The following is a 13931-nucleotide window of genomic DNA, read 5'->3' as shown; positions in this document are numbered from 1 at the left end:
TTGACAAGAACCACGAAAAGTTCTTGTATTTTAAGATAGAATCTTACGATATTAAAGAAAAAACTTCCAGGTCGCTGAAATATGTTCATTTGCTGAAAACCAACAAAACCACGAAAAGTTCTTGCATTTGAAGATAAAATCTTTTTGCTTTGAAGAAGAAAGTTCTTGCTGACTGAAATAAGTTCATGAGATGAAAACCAACAAAAATTGACAAGAACCACGAAAAGTTCTTGTATTTTAAGATAAAATCTGACGCTATTAAAGAAAAAATTTCCAGCTCGCTGAAATATGTTCATTTGCTGAAAACCACAAAACCACGAAAAGTTCTTGTATTTGAAGATAACATCTTTTTGCTTTGAAGAAGAAAGATCCAGCTGACTGAAATAAGTTCATTCGGTGAAAACCAACAAAAATTGACAAGAACCACGAAAAGTTCTTGCATTTTAAGATAAAATCTGACGCTATACAAGAGAAAACTTCTCACTCGCTGAAATATGTTCATTTGCTGAAAACCACAAAACCACGAAAAGTTCTTGTATTTGAAGATAAAATCTATTTGCTTTGAAGAAGAAAGATCCAGCTGACTGAAATAAGTTCATTCGATGAAAACCAACAAAAATTGACAAGAACCACGAAAAGTTCTTGTATTTTAAGATAAAATCTTACGCGATTAATGAAAAAACTTCGAGCTCGCTGAAATATGTTGATTTGCTGAAAACCACAAAACCACGAAAAGTTCTTGGATTTGAAGATAAAATCTTTTTGCTTTGAAGAAGAAAGATCCAGCTGACTGAAATAAGTTCATTCGATGAAAACCAACAAAAATTGACAAGAACCACGAAAAGTTCTTTTATTTTAAGATAAAATCTGACGCGATTAAAGAAAAAACTTCTATCTCGATGAAATATGTTCATTTGCTGAAAACCAACAAAACCACGAAAAGTTCTTGTATTTGAAGATGAAATCTCATTGCTTTGAAGAAGAAAGATCTAGCTGACTGAAATAAGTTCATTCGATGAAAACCAACAAAAATTGACAAGAACCACGAAAAGTTCTTGTATTTTAAGATAGAATCTTACGCGATTAATGAAAAAAATTCTCACTCGCTGAAATATGTTCATTTGCTGAAAACCACAAAACCACGAAAAGTTCTTGTATTTGAAGATAAAATCTTTTTGCTTTGAAGAAGAAACATCCAGCTGACTGAAATACGTTCATTCGATGAAAACCAACAAAAATTGACAAGAACCACGAAAAGTTCTTGTATTTTAAGATAAAATCTTACGCGATTGAAGAAAAAACTTCCAGCTCACTGAAATATGTTCATTTGCTGAAAACCAACACAACCACGAAAAGTTCTTGTATTTGAAGATAAAATCTTTTTGCTTTGAAGAAGAAAGATCCAGCTGACTGAAATAAGTTCATCAGATGAAAACCAACAAAAATTGACAAGAACCACGAAAAGTTCTTGTATTTTAAGATAAAATCTGACGCTATTAAAGAAAAAATTTCTCGCTCGCTGAAATATGTTCATTTGCTGAAAACCACAAAACCATGAAAAGTTCTTGTATTTGAAGATAAAATCTTTTTGCTTTGAAGAAGAAAGATCCAGCTGACTGAAATAAGTTCATTCGATCAAAACCAACAAAAGTTGATAAGAACCACGAAAAGTTCTTGGATTTTAAGATAAAATCTGACGCTATTAAAGAAAAAACTTCCAGCTCGCTGAAATATGTTGATTTGCTGAAATGCAACAAAAACAAGAAAATTTCTTGTATTTGAAGACAAAATCTTTTTGCTTTTAAGAAGAAAGATCCAGCTGACTGAAATAAGTTCATTCGATGAAAACCAACAAAAATTGACAAGAACCACGGAAAGGTCTTGTATTTTAAGATAAAATCTTACGCGATTGATGAAAAAACTTCGAGCTCGCTGAAATATGTTAATTTGCTGAAAACCAGAAAACCACGAAAAGTCCTTGTATTTGAAGATAAAATCATTTTGCTTTGAAGAAGAAAGATCCAGCTGACTGAAATAAGTTCATCAGATGAAAACCAACAAAAATTGACAAGAACCACGAAAAGTTGTTGATTTTAAGATAAAATCTGACGCCATTAAAGAAAAAACTTCTAGCTCGCTGAAAGATGTTCATTTGCTGAAAACCACAAAACCACAAAAAGTTCTTGTATTTGAAGATAAAATCTTTTTGCTTTGAAGAAGAAAGATCCAGCTGACAGAAATAAGTTCATTCAATGAAAACCAACAAAAATTGACAAGAACCACGAAAAGTTCTTGTATTTTAAGATAAAATCTGACGCGATTAAAGAAAAAACTTCCAGGTCGCTGAAATATGTTCATTTGCTGAAAACCAACAAAACCACGAAAAGTTCTTGCATTTGAAGATAAAATCTTTTTGCTTTGAAGAAGAAAGATCCAGCTGACTGAAATAAGTTCATTCGATGAAAACCAACAAAAATTGACAAGAACCACGAAAAGTTCTTGTATTTTAAGATAAAATCTGACGCGATTAAAGAAAAAACTTCCAGGTCGCTGAAATATGTTCATTTGCTGAAAACCAACAAAACCACGAAAAGTTATTGCATTTGAAGATAAAATCTTTTTGCTTTGAAGAAGAAAGATCTTGCTGACTGAAATAAGTTCATGAGATGAAAACCAACAAAAATTGACAAGAACCACGAAAAGTTCTTTTATTTTAAGATAAAATCTGACGCTATAAAAGAAAAAATTTCCAGCTCGCTGAAATATGTTCATTTGCTGAAAACCACAAAACCACGAAAAGTTGTTGTATTTGAAGATAAAATCTTTTTGCTTTGAAGAAGAAAGATCCAGCTGACTGAAATAAGTTCATTCGGTGAAAACCAACAAAAATTGACAAGAACCACGAAAAGTTCTTGTATTTTAAGATAAAATCTGACGCTGTTAAAGAGAAAACTTCTCACTCGCTGAAATATGTTCATTTGCTGAAAACCACAAAACCACGAAAAGTTCTTGTATTTGAAGATAAAATCTTTTTGCTTTGAAGAAGAAAGATCCAGCTGACTGAAATAAGTTCATTCGATGAAAACCAACAAAAATTGACAAGAACCACGAAAAGTTCTTGTATTTTAAGATAAAATCTTCCGCGATTAATGAAAAAACTTCGAGCTCGCTGAAATATGTTGATTTGCTGAAAACCACAAAACCACGAAAAGTTCTTGTATTTGAAGATAAAATCTTTTTGCTTTGAAGAAGAAAGATCCAGCTGACTGAAATAAGTTCATTCGATGAAAACCAACAAAAATTGACAAGAACCACGAAAAGTTCTTGTATTTTAAGATAAAATCTGACGCGATTAAAGAAAAAACTTCTAGCTCGATGAAATATGTTCATTTGCTGAAAACCAACAAAACCACGAAAAGTTCTTGTATTTGAAGATGAAATCTCATTGCTTTGAAGAAGAAAGATCCAGCTGACTGAAATAAGTTCATTCGATGAAAACCAACAAAAATTGACAAGAACCACGAAAAGTTGTTGATTTTAAGATAAAATCTGACGCCATTAAAGAAAAAACTTCTCGCTCGCTGAAAGATGTTCATTTGCTGAAAACCACAAAACCACGAAAAGTTCTTGTATTTGAAGATAAAATCTTTTTGCTTTGAAGAAGAAAGATCCAGCTGACAGAAATAAGTTCATTCAATGAAAACCAACAAAAATTGACAAGAACCACGAAAAGTTCTTGTATTTCAAGATAAAATCTGACGCGATTCAAGAAAAAACTTCAAGGTCGCTGAAATATGTTCATTTGCTGAAAACCAACAAAACCACGAAAAGTTCTTGCATTTGAAGATAAAATCTTTTTGCTTTGAAGAAGAAAGATCTTGCTGACTGAAATAAGTTCATGAGATGAAAACCAACAAAAATTGACAAGAACCACGAAAAGTTCTTGTATTTTAACATAAAATCTGACGCTATTAAAGAGAAAACTTCTCACTCGCTGAAATATGTTCATTTGCTGAAAACCACAAAACCACGAAAAGTTCTTGTATTTGAAGATAAAATCTTTTTGCTTTGAAGAAGAAAGATCCAGCTGACTGAAATAAGTTCATTCGATGAAAACCAACAAAAATTGACAAGAACCACGAAAAGTTCTTGTATTTTAAGATAAAATCTGACGCTGTTAAAGAAAAAACTTCCAGCTCGCTGAAATATGTTGATTTGCTGAAAACCAACAAAAACAAGAAAATTTCTTGTATTTGAAGATAAAATCTTTTTGCTTTGAAGAAGAAAGATCCAGCTGACTGAAATAAGTTCATTCGATGAAAACCAACAAAAATTGACAAGAACCATGAAAAGTTCTTGTATTTTAAGATAAAATGTTACGCGATTAATGAAAAAACTTCGAGCTCGCTGAAATATGTTAATTTGCTGAAAACCAGAAAACCACGAAAAGTCCTTGTATTTGAAGATAAAATCATTTTGCTTTGCAGAAGAAAGATCCAGCTGACTGAAATAAGTTCATTCGATGAAAACCAACAAAAATTGACAAGAACCACGAAAAGTTGTTGATTTTAAGATAAAATCTGACGCCATTAAAGAAAAAACTTCCAGCTCGCTGAAAGATGTTCATTTGCTGAAAACCACAAAACCACGAAAAGTTCTTGTATTTGAAGATAAAATCTTTTTGCTTTGAAGAAGAAAGATCCAGCTGACTGAAATCAGTTCATTCGATGAAAACCAACAAAAATTGACAAGAACCACGAAAAGTTCTTGTATTTTAAGATAAAATCTGCCGCAATTAAAGAAAAAACTTCCAGGTCGCTGAAATATGTTCATTTGCTGAAAACCAACAAAACCACGAAAAGTTCTTGCATTTGAAGATAAAATCTTTTTGCTTTGAAGAAGAAAGATCTTGCTGACTGAAATAAGTTCATGAGATGAAAACCAACAAAAATTGACAAGAACCACGAAAAGTTCTTGTATTTTAAGATAAAATCTGACGCTATTAAAGAAAAAATTTCCAGCTCGCTGAAATATGTTAATTTGCTGAAAACCACAAAACCACGAAAAGTTCTTGTATTTGAAGATAACATCTTTTTGCTTTGAAGAAGAAAGATCCAGCTGACTGAAATAAGTTCATTCGGTGAAAAGCAACAAAAATTGACAAGAACCACGAAAAGTTCTTGTATTTTAAGATAAAATCTGACGCTATGAAAGAGAAAATTTCTCGCTCGCTGAAATATGTTCATTTGCTGAAAACCACAAAACCACGAAAAGTTCTTGTATTTGAAGATAAAATCTTTTTGCTTTGAAGAAGAAAGATCCAGCTGACTGAAATAAGTTCATTCGATGAAAACCAACAAAAATTGACAAGAACCACGAAACGTTCTTGTATTTTAAGATAAAATCTTACGCGATTAATGAAAAAACTTCGAGCTCGCTGAAATATGTTCATTTGCTGAAAACCAGAAAACCACGAAAAGTCCTTGTATTTGAAGATAAAATCATTTTGCTTTGAAGAAGAAAGATCCAGCTGACTGAAATAAGTTCATTCGATGAAAACCAACAAAAATTGACAAGAACCACGAAAAGTTCTTGTATTTTAAGATAAAATCTTACGCGATTGATGAAAAAACTTCGAGCTCGCTGAAATATGTTGATTTGCTGAAATGCAACAAAAACAAGAAAATTTCTTGTATTTGAAGACAAAATCTTTTTGCTTTGAAGAAGAAAGATCCAGCTGACTGAAATAAGTTCATCAGATGAAAACCAACAAAAATTGACAAGAACCACGAAAAGTTCTTGTATTTTAAGATAGAATATTACGATATTAAAGAAAAAAATTCTCACTCACTGAAATATGTTCATTTGCTGAAAACCACAAAACCACGAAAAGTTCTTGTATTTGAAGATAAAATCTTTTTGCTTTGAAGAAGAAACATCCAGCTGACTGAAATACGTTCATTCGATGAAAACCAACAAAAATTGACAAGAACCACGAAAAGTTCTTGTATTTTAAGATAAAATCTGACGCAATCAAAGAAAAAACTTCCAGCTCACTGAAATATGTTCATTTGCTGAAAACCAACAAAACCACGAAAAGTTCTTGTATTTGAAGATAAAATCTTTTTGCTTTGAAGAAGAAAGATCCAGCTGACTGAAATAAGTTCATCAGATGAAAACCAACAAAAATTGACAAGAACCACGAAAAGTTCTTGTATTTTAAGATAAAATCTGACGCTATTAAAGAAAAAATTTCTCGCTCGCTGAAATATGTTCATTTGCTGAAAACCACAAAACCATGAAAAGTTCTTGTATTTGAAGATAAAATCTTTTTGCTTTGAAGAAGAAAGATCCAGCTGACTGAAATAAGTTCATTCGATGAAAACCAACAAAAGTTGATAAGAACCACGAAAAGTTCTTGTATTTTAAGATAAAATCTGACGCTATTAAAGAAAAAACTTCCAGCTCGCTGAAATATGTTGATTTGCTGAAATGCAACAAAAACAAGAAAATTTCTTGTATTTGAAGACAAAATCTTTTTGCTTTGAAGAAGAAAGATCCAGCTGACTGAAATAAGTTCATTCGATGAAAACCAACAAAAATTGACAAGAACCACGGAAAGTTCTTGTATTTTAAGATAAAATCTTACGCGATTAATGAAAAAACTTCGAGCTCGCTGAAATATGTTAATTTGCTGAAAACCAGAAAACCACGAAAAGTCCTTGTATTTGAAGATAAAATCATTTTGCTTTGAAGAAGAAAGATCCAGCTGACTGAAATAAGTTCATTCGGTGAAAACCAACAAAAATTGACAAGAACCACGAAAAGTTCTTGTATTTTAAGATAAAATCTGATGCTATTAAAGAACAAATTTCCAGCTCGCTGAAATATGTTCATTTGCTGAAAACCACAAAACCACGAAAAGTTCTTGTATTTGAAGATAACATCTTTTTGCTTTGAAGAAGAAAGATCCAGCTGACTGAAATAAGTTCATTCGGTGAAAACCAACAAAAATTGACAAGAACCACGAAAAGTTCTTGTATTTTAAGATAAAATCTGACGCTATTAAAGAGTAAACTTCTCACTCGCTGAAATATGTTCATTTGCTGAAAACCACAAAACCACGAAAAGTTCTTGTATTTGAAGATAAAATCTTTTTGCTTTGAAGAAGAAAGATCCAGCTGACTGAAATAAGTTCATTCGATGAAAACCAACAAAAATTGACAAGAACCACGAAAAGTTCTTGTATTTTAAGATAAAATCTTACGCGATGAATGAAAAAACTTCGAGCTCGCTGAAATATGTTGATTTGCTGAAAACCACAAAACCACGAAAAGTTCTTGTATTTGAAGATAAAATCATTTTGCTTTGAAGAAGAAAGATCCAGCTGACTGAAATAAGTTCATTCGATGAAAACCAACAAAAATTGACAAGAACCACGAAAAGTTCTTGTATTTTAAGATAAAATCTGACGCGATTAAAGAAAAAACTTCTTGCTCGATGAAATATGTTCATTTGCTGAAAACCAACAAAACCACGAAAAGTTCTTGTATTTGAAGATGAAATCTCATTGCTTTGAAGAAGAAAGATCTAGCTGACTGAAATAAGTTCATTCGATGAAAACCAACAAAAATTAACAAGAAACACGAAAAGTTCTTGTATTTTAAGATTGAATCTTACGATATTAAAGAAACAAATTCTCACTCGCTGAAATATGTTCATTTGCTGAAAACCACAAAACCACGAAAAGTTCTTGTATTTGAAGATAAAATCTTTTTGCTTTGAAGAAGAAACATCCAGCTGACTGAAATACGTTCATTCGATGAAAACCAACAAAAATTGACAAGAACCACGAAAAGTTCTTGTATTTTAAGATAAAATCTGACGCGATTGAAGAAAAAACTTCCAGCTCACTGAAATATGTTCATTTGCTGAAAACCAACAAAACCACGAAAAGTTCTTGTATTTGAAGATAAAATCTTTTTGCTTTGAAGAAGAAAGATCCAGCTGACTGAAATAAGTTCATTCGATGAAAACCAACAAAAGTTGATAAGAACCACGAAAAGTTCTTGTATTTTAAGATAAAATCTGACGCTATTAAAGAAAAAACTTCCAGCTCGCTGAAATATGTTGATTTGCTGAAATGCAACAAAAACAAGAAAATTTCTTGTATTTGAAGACAAAATCTTTTTGCTTTGAAGAAGAAAGATCCAGCTGACAGAAATAAGTTCATTCGATGAAAACCAACAAAAATTGACAAGAACCACGAAAAGTTCTTGTATTTTAAGATAAAATCTGACGCGATTAAAGAAAAAACTTCCAGGTCGCTGAAATATGTTCATTTGCTGAAAACCAACAAAACCACGAAAAGTTCTTGCATTTGAAGATAAAATCTTTTTGCTTTGAAGAACAAAGATCTTGCTGACTGAAATAAGTTCATGAGATGAAAACCAACAAAAATTGACAAGAACCACGAAAAGTTCTTGTATTTTAAGATAAAATCTGATGCTATTAAAGAACAAATTTCCAGCTCGCTGAAATATGTTCATTTGCTGAAAACCACAAAACCACGAAAAGTTCTTGTATTTGAAGATAACATCTTTTTGCTTTGAAGAAGAAAGATCCAGCTGACTGAAATAAGTTCATTCGATGAAAACCAACAAAAATTGACAAGAACCACGAAAAGTTCTTGTATTTTAAGATAAAATCTAACGCGATGAATGAAAAAACTTCGAGCTCGCTGAAATATGTTGATTTGCTGAAAACCACAAAACCACGAAAAGTTCTTGTATTTTAAGATCGAATCTTACGATATTAAAGAAAAAATTCTCACTCGCTGAAATATGTTCATTTGCTGAAAACCACAAAACCACGAAAAGTTCTTGTATTTGAAGATAAAATCTTTTTGCTTTGAAGAAGAAACATCCAGCTGACTGAAATACGTTCATTCGATGAAAACCAACAAAAATTGACAAGAACCACGAAAAGTTCTTGTATTTTAAGATAAAATCTGACGCGATTGAAGAAAAAACTTCCAGCTCACTGAAATATGTTCATTTGCTGAAAACCAACAAAACCACGAAAAGTTCTTGTATTTGAAGATAAAATCTTTTTGCTTTGAAGAAGAAAGATCCAGCTGACTGAAATAAGTTCATCAGATGAAAACCAACAAAAATTGACAAGAACCACGAAAAGTTCTTGTATTTTAAGATAAAATCTGACGCTATTAAAGAAAAAATTTCTCGCTCGCTGAAATATGTTCATTTGCTGAAAACCACAAAACCATGAAAAGTTCTTGTATTTGAAGATAAAATCTTTTTGCTTTGAAGAAGAAAGATCCAGCTGACTGAAATAAGTTCATTCGATGAAAACCAACAAAAGTTGATAAGAACCACGAAAAGTTCTTGTATTTTAAGATAAAATCTGACGCTATTAAAGAAAAAACTTCCAGCTCGCTGAAATATGTTGATTTGCTGAAATGCAACAAAAACAAGAAAATTTCTTGTATTTGAAGACAAAATCTTTTTGCTTTGAAGAAGAAAGATCCAGCTGACTGAAATAAGTTCATTCGATGAAAACCAACAAAAATTGACAAGAACCACGGAAAGTTCTTGTATTTTAAGATAAAATCTTACGCGACTGATGAAAAAACTTCGAGCTCGCTGAAATATGTTAATTTGCTGAAAACCAGAAAACCACGAAAAGTCCTTGTATTTGAAGATAAAATCATTTTGCTTTGAAGAAGAAAGATCCAGCTGACTGAAATAAGTTCATTAGATGAAAACCAACAAAAATTGACAAGAACCACGAAAAGTTGTTGATATTAAGATAAAATCTGACGCCATTGAAGAAAAAACTTCCAGCTCGCTGAAAGATGTTCATTTGCTGAAAACCACAAAACCACGAAAAGTTCTTGTATTTGAAGATAAAATCTTTTTGCTTTGAAGAAGAAAGATCCAGCTGACAGAAATAAGTTCATTCGATGAAAACCAACAAAAATTGACAAGAACCACGAAAAGTTCTTGTATTTTAAGATAAAATCTGACGCGATTAAAGAAAAAACTTCCAGGTCGCTGAAATATGTTCATTTGCTGAAAACCAACAAAACCACGAAAAGTTCTTGCATTTGAAGATAAAATCTTTTTGCTTTGAAGAAGAAAGATCTTGCTGACTGAAATAAGTTCATGAGATGAAAACCAACAAAAATTGACAAGAACCACGAAAAGTTCTTGTATTTTAAGATAAAATCTGACGCTATTAAAGAAAAAATTTCCAGCTCGCTGAAATATGTTCATTTGCTGAAAACCACAAAACCACGAAAAGTTCTTGTATTTGAAGATAACATCTTTTTGCTTTGAAGAAGAAAGATCCAGCTGACTGAAATAAGTTCATTCGGTGAAAACCAACAAAAATTGACAAGAACCACGAAAAGTTCTTGTATTTTAACATAAAATCTGACGCTATTAAAGAAAAAACTTCGAGCTCGCTGAAAGATGTTCATTTGCTGAAAACCACAAAACCACGAAAAGTTCTTGTATTTGAAGATAAAATCTTTTTGCTTTGAAGAAGAAAGATCCAGCTGACAGAAATAAGTTCATTCGATGAAAACCAACAAAAATTGACAAGAACCACGAAAAGTTCTTGTATTTTAAGATAAAATCTGACGCGATGAAAGAAAAAACTTCCAGGTCGCTGAAATATGTTCATTTGCTGAAAACCAACAAAACCACGAAAAGTTCTTGCATTTGAAGATAAAATCTTTTTGCTTTGAAGAAGAAAGATCTTGCTGACTGAAATAAGTTCATGAGATGAAAACCAACAAAAATTGACAAGAACCACGAAAAGTTCTTGTATTTTAAGATAAAATCTGACGCTATTAAAGAAAAAACTTCCAGGTCGCTGAAATATGTTCATTTGCTGAAAACCACAAAACCACAAAAAGTTCTTGTATTTGAAGATAACATCTTTTTGCTTTGAAGAAGAAAGATCCAGCTGACTGAAATAAGTTCATTCGATGAAAACCAACAAAAATTGACAAGAACCTCGAAAAGTTCTTGTATTTTAACATAAAATCTGACGCTATTAAAGCGAAAACTTCTCACTCGCTGAAATATGTTCATTTGCTGAAAACCACAAAACCACGAAAAGTTCTTGTATTTGAAGATAAAATCTTTTTGCTTTGAAGAAGAAAGATCCAGCCGACTGAAATAAGTTCATTCGATGAAAACCAACAAAAATTGACAAGAACCACGAAAAGTTCTTGTATTTTAAGATAAAATCTGACGCGATTAAAGAAAAAACTTCCAGGTCGCTGAAATATGTTCATTTGCTGAAAACCAACAAAACCACGAAAAGTTCTTGCATTTGAAGATAAAATCTTTTTGCTTTGAAGAAGAAAGATCTTGCTGACTGAAATAAGTTCATGAGATGAAAACCAACAAAAATTGACAAGAACCACGAAAAGTTCTTGTATTTTAAGATAAAATCTGACGCGATTAAAGAAAAAACTTCCAGGTCGCTGAAATATGTTCATTTGCTGAAAACCAACAAAACCACGAAAAGTTCTTGCATTTGAAGATAAAATCTTTTTGCTTTGAAGAAGAAAGGTCTTGCTGACTGAAATAAGTTCATGAGATGAAAACCAACAAAAATTGACAAGAACCACGAAAAGTTCTTGTATTTTAAGATAAAATCTGACGCTATTAAAGAAAAAATTTCCAGCTCGCTGAAATATGTTCATTTGCTGAAAACCACAAAACCACGAAAAGTTCTTGTATTTGAAGATAACATCTTTTTGCTTTGAAGAAGAAAGATCCAGCTGACTGAAATAAGTTCATTCGGTGAAAACCAACAAAAATTGACAAGAACCACGAAAAGTTCTTGTATTTTAACATAAAATCTGACGCTATTAAAGAGAAAACTTCTCACTCGCTGAAATATGTTCATTTGCTGAAAACCACAAAACCACGAAAAGTTCTTGTATTTGAAGATAAAATCTTTTTGCTTTGAAGAAGAAAGATCCAGCTGACTGAAATAAGTTCATTCGATGAAAACCAACAAAAATTGACAAGAACCACGAAAAGTTCTTGTATTTTAAGATAAAATCTGACGCGATTAAAGAAAAAACTTCCAGCTCGCTGAAATATGTTGATTTGCTGAAAACCAACAAAAACAAGAAAATTTCTTGTATTTGAAGATAAAATCTTTTTGCTTTGAAGAAGAAAGATCCAGCTGACTGAAATAAGTTCATTCGATGAAAACCAACAAAAATTGACAAGAACCATGAAAAGTTCTTGTATTTTAAGATAAAATCTTACGCGATTAATGAAAAAACTTCGAGCTCGCTGAAATATGTTAATTTGCTGAAAACCAGAAAACCACGAAAAGTCCTTGTATTTGAAGATAAAATCATTTTGCTTTGCAGAAGAAAGATCCAGCTGACTGAAATAAGTTCATTCGATGAAAACCAACAAAAATTGACAAGAACCACGAAAAGTTGTTGATTTTAAGATAAAATCTGACGCCATTAAAGAAAAAACTTCGAGCTCGCTGAAAGATGTTCATTTGCTGAAAACCACAAAACCACGAAAAGTTCTTGTATTTGAAGATAAAATCTTTTTGCTTTGAAGAAGAAAGATCCAGCTGACAGAAATAAGTTCATTCGATGAAAACCAACAAAAATTGACAAGAACCACGAAAAGTTCTTGTATTTTAAGATAAAATCTGACGCGATTAAAGAAAAAACTTCCAGGTCGCTGAAATATGTTCATTTGCTGAAAACCAACAAAACCACGAAAAGTTCTTGCATTTGAAGATAAAATCTTTTTGCTTTGAAGAAGAAAGATCTTGCTGACTGAAATAAGTTCATGAGATGAAAACCAACAAAAATTGACAAGAACCACGAAAAGTTCTTGTATTTTAAGATAAAATCTGACGCGATTAAAGAAAAAACTTCCAGGTCGCTGAAATATGTTCATTTGCTGAAAACCAACAAAACCACGAAAAGTTCTTGCATTTGAAGATAAAATCTTTTTGCTTTGAAGAAGAAAGATCTTGCTGACTGAAATAAGTTCATGAGATGAAAACCAACAAAAATTGACAAGAACCACGAAAAGTTCTTGTATTTTAAGATAAAATCTGACGCTATTAAAGAAAAAATTTCCAGCTCGCTGAAATATGTTCATTTGCTGAAAACCACAAAACCACGAAAAGTTCTTGTATTTGAAGATAACATCTTTTTGCTTTGAAGAAGAAAGATCCAGCTGACTGAAATAAGTTCATTCGGTGAAAACCAACAAAAATTGACAAGAACCACGAAAAGTTCTTGTATTTTAACATAAAATCTGACGCTATTAAAGAGAAAACTTCTCACTCGCTGAAATATGTTCATTTGCTGAAAACCACAAAACCACGAAAAGTTCTTGTATTTGAAGATAAAATCTTTTTGCTTTGAAGAAGAAAGATCCAGCTGACTGAAATAAGTTCATTCGATGAAAACCAACAAAAATTGACAAGAACCACGAAAAGTTCTTGTATTTTAAGATAAAATCTGACGCGATTGAAGAAAAAACTTCCAGCTCGCTGAAATATGTTGATTTGCTGAAAACCAACAAAAACAAGAAAATTTCTTGTATTTGAAGATAAAATCTTTTTGCTTTGAAGAAGAAAGATCCAGCTGACTGAAATAAGTTCATTCGATGAAAACCAACAAAAATTGACAAGAACCATGAAAAGTTCTTGTATTTTAAGATAAAATCTTACGCGATGAATGAAAAAACTTCGAGCTCGCTGAAATATGTTAATTTGCTGAAAACCAGAAAACCACGAAAAGTCCTTGTATTTGAAGATAAAATCATTTTGCTTTGCAGAAGAAAGATCCAGCTGACTGAAATAAGTTCATTCGATGAAAACCAACAAAAATTGACAAGAAC

The sequence above is a fragment of the Heptranchias perlo genome, unplaced genomic scaffold (assembly GCF_035084215.1).
Source record: "Heptranchias perlo isolate sHepPer1 unplaced genomic scaffold, sHepPer1.hap1 HAP1_SCAFFOLD_82, whole genome shotgun sequence".
NCBI lineage: Eukaryota > Metazoa > Chordata > Chondrichthyes > Hexanchiformes > Hexanchidae > Heptranchias > Heptranchias perlo.
This window is presented reverse-complemented; position numbering follows the sequence as displayed.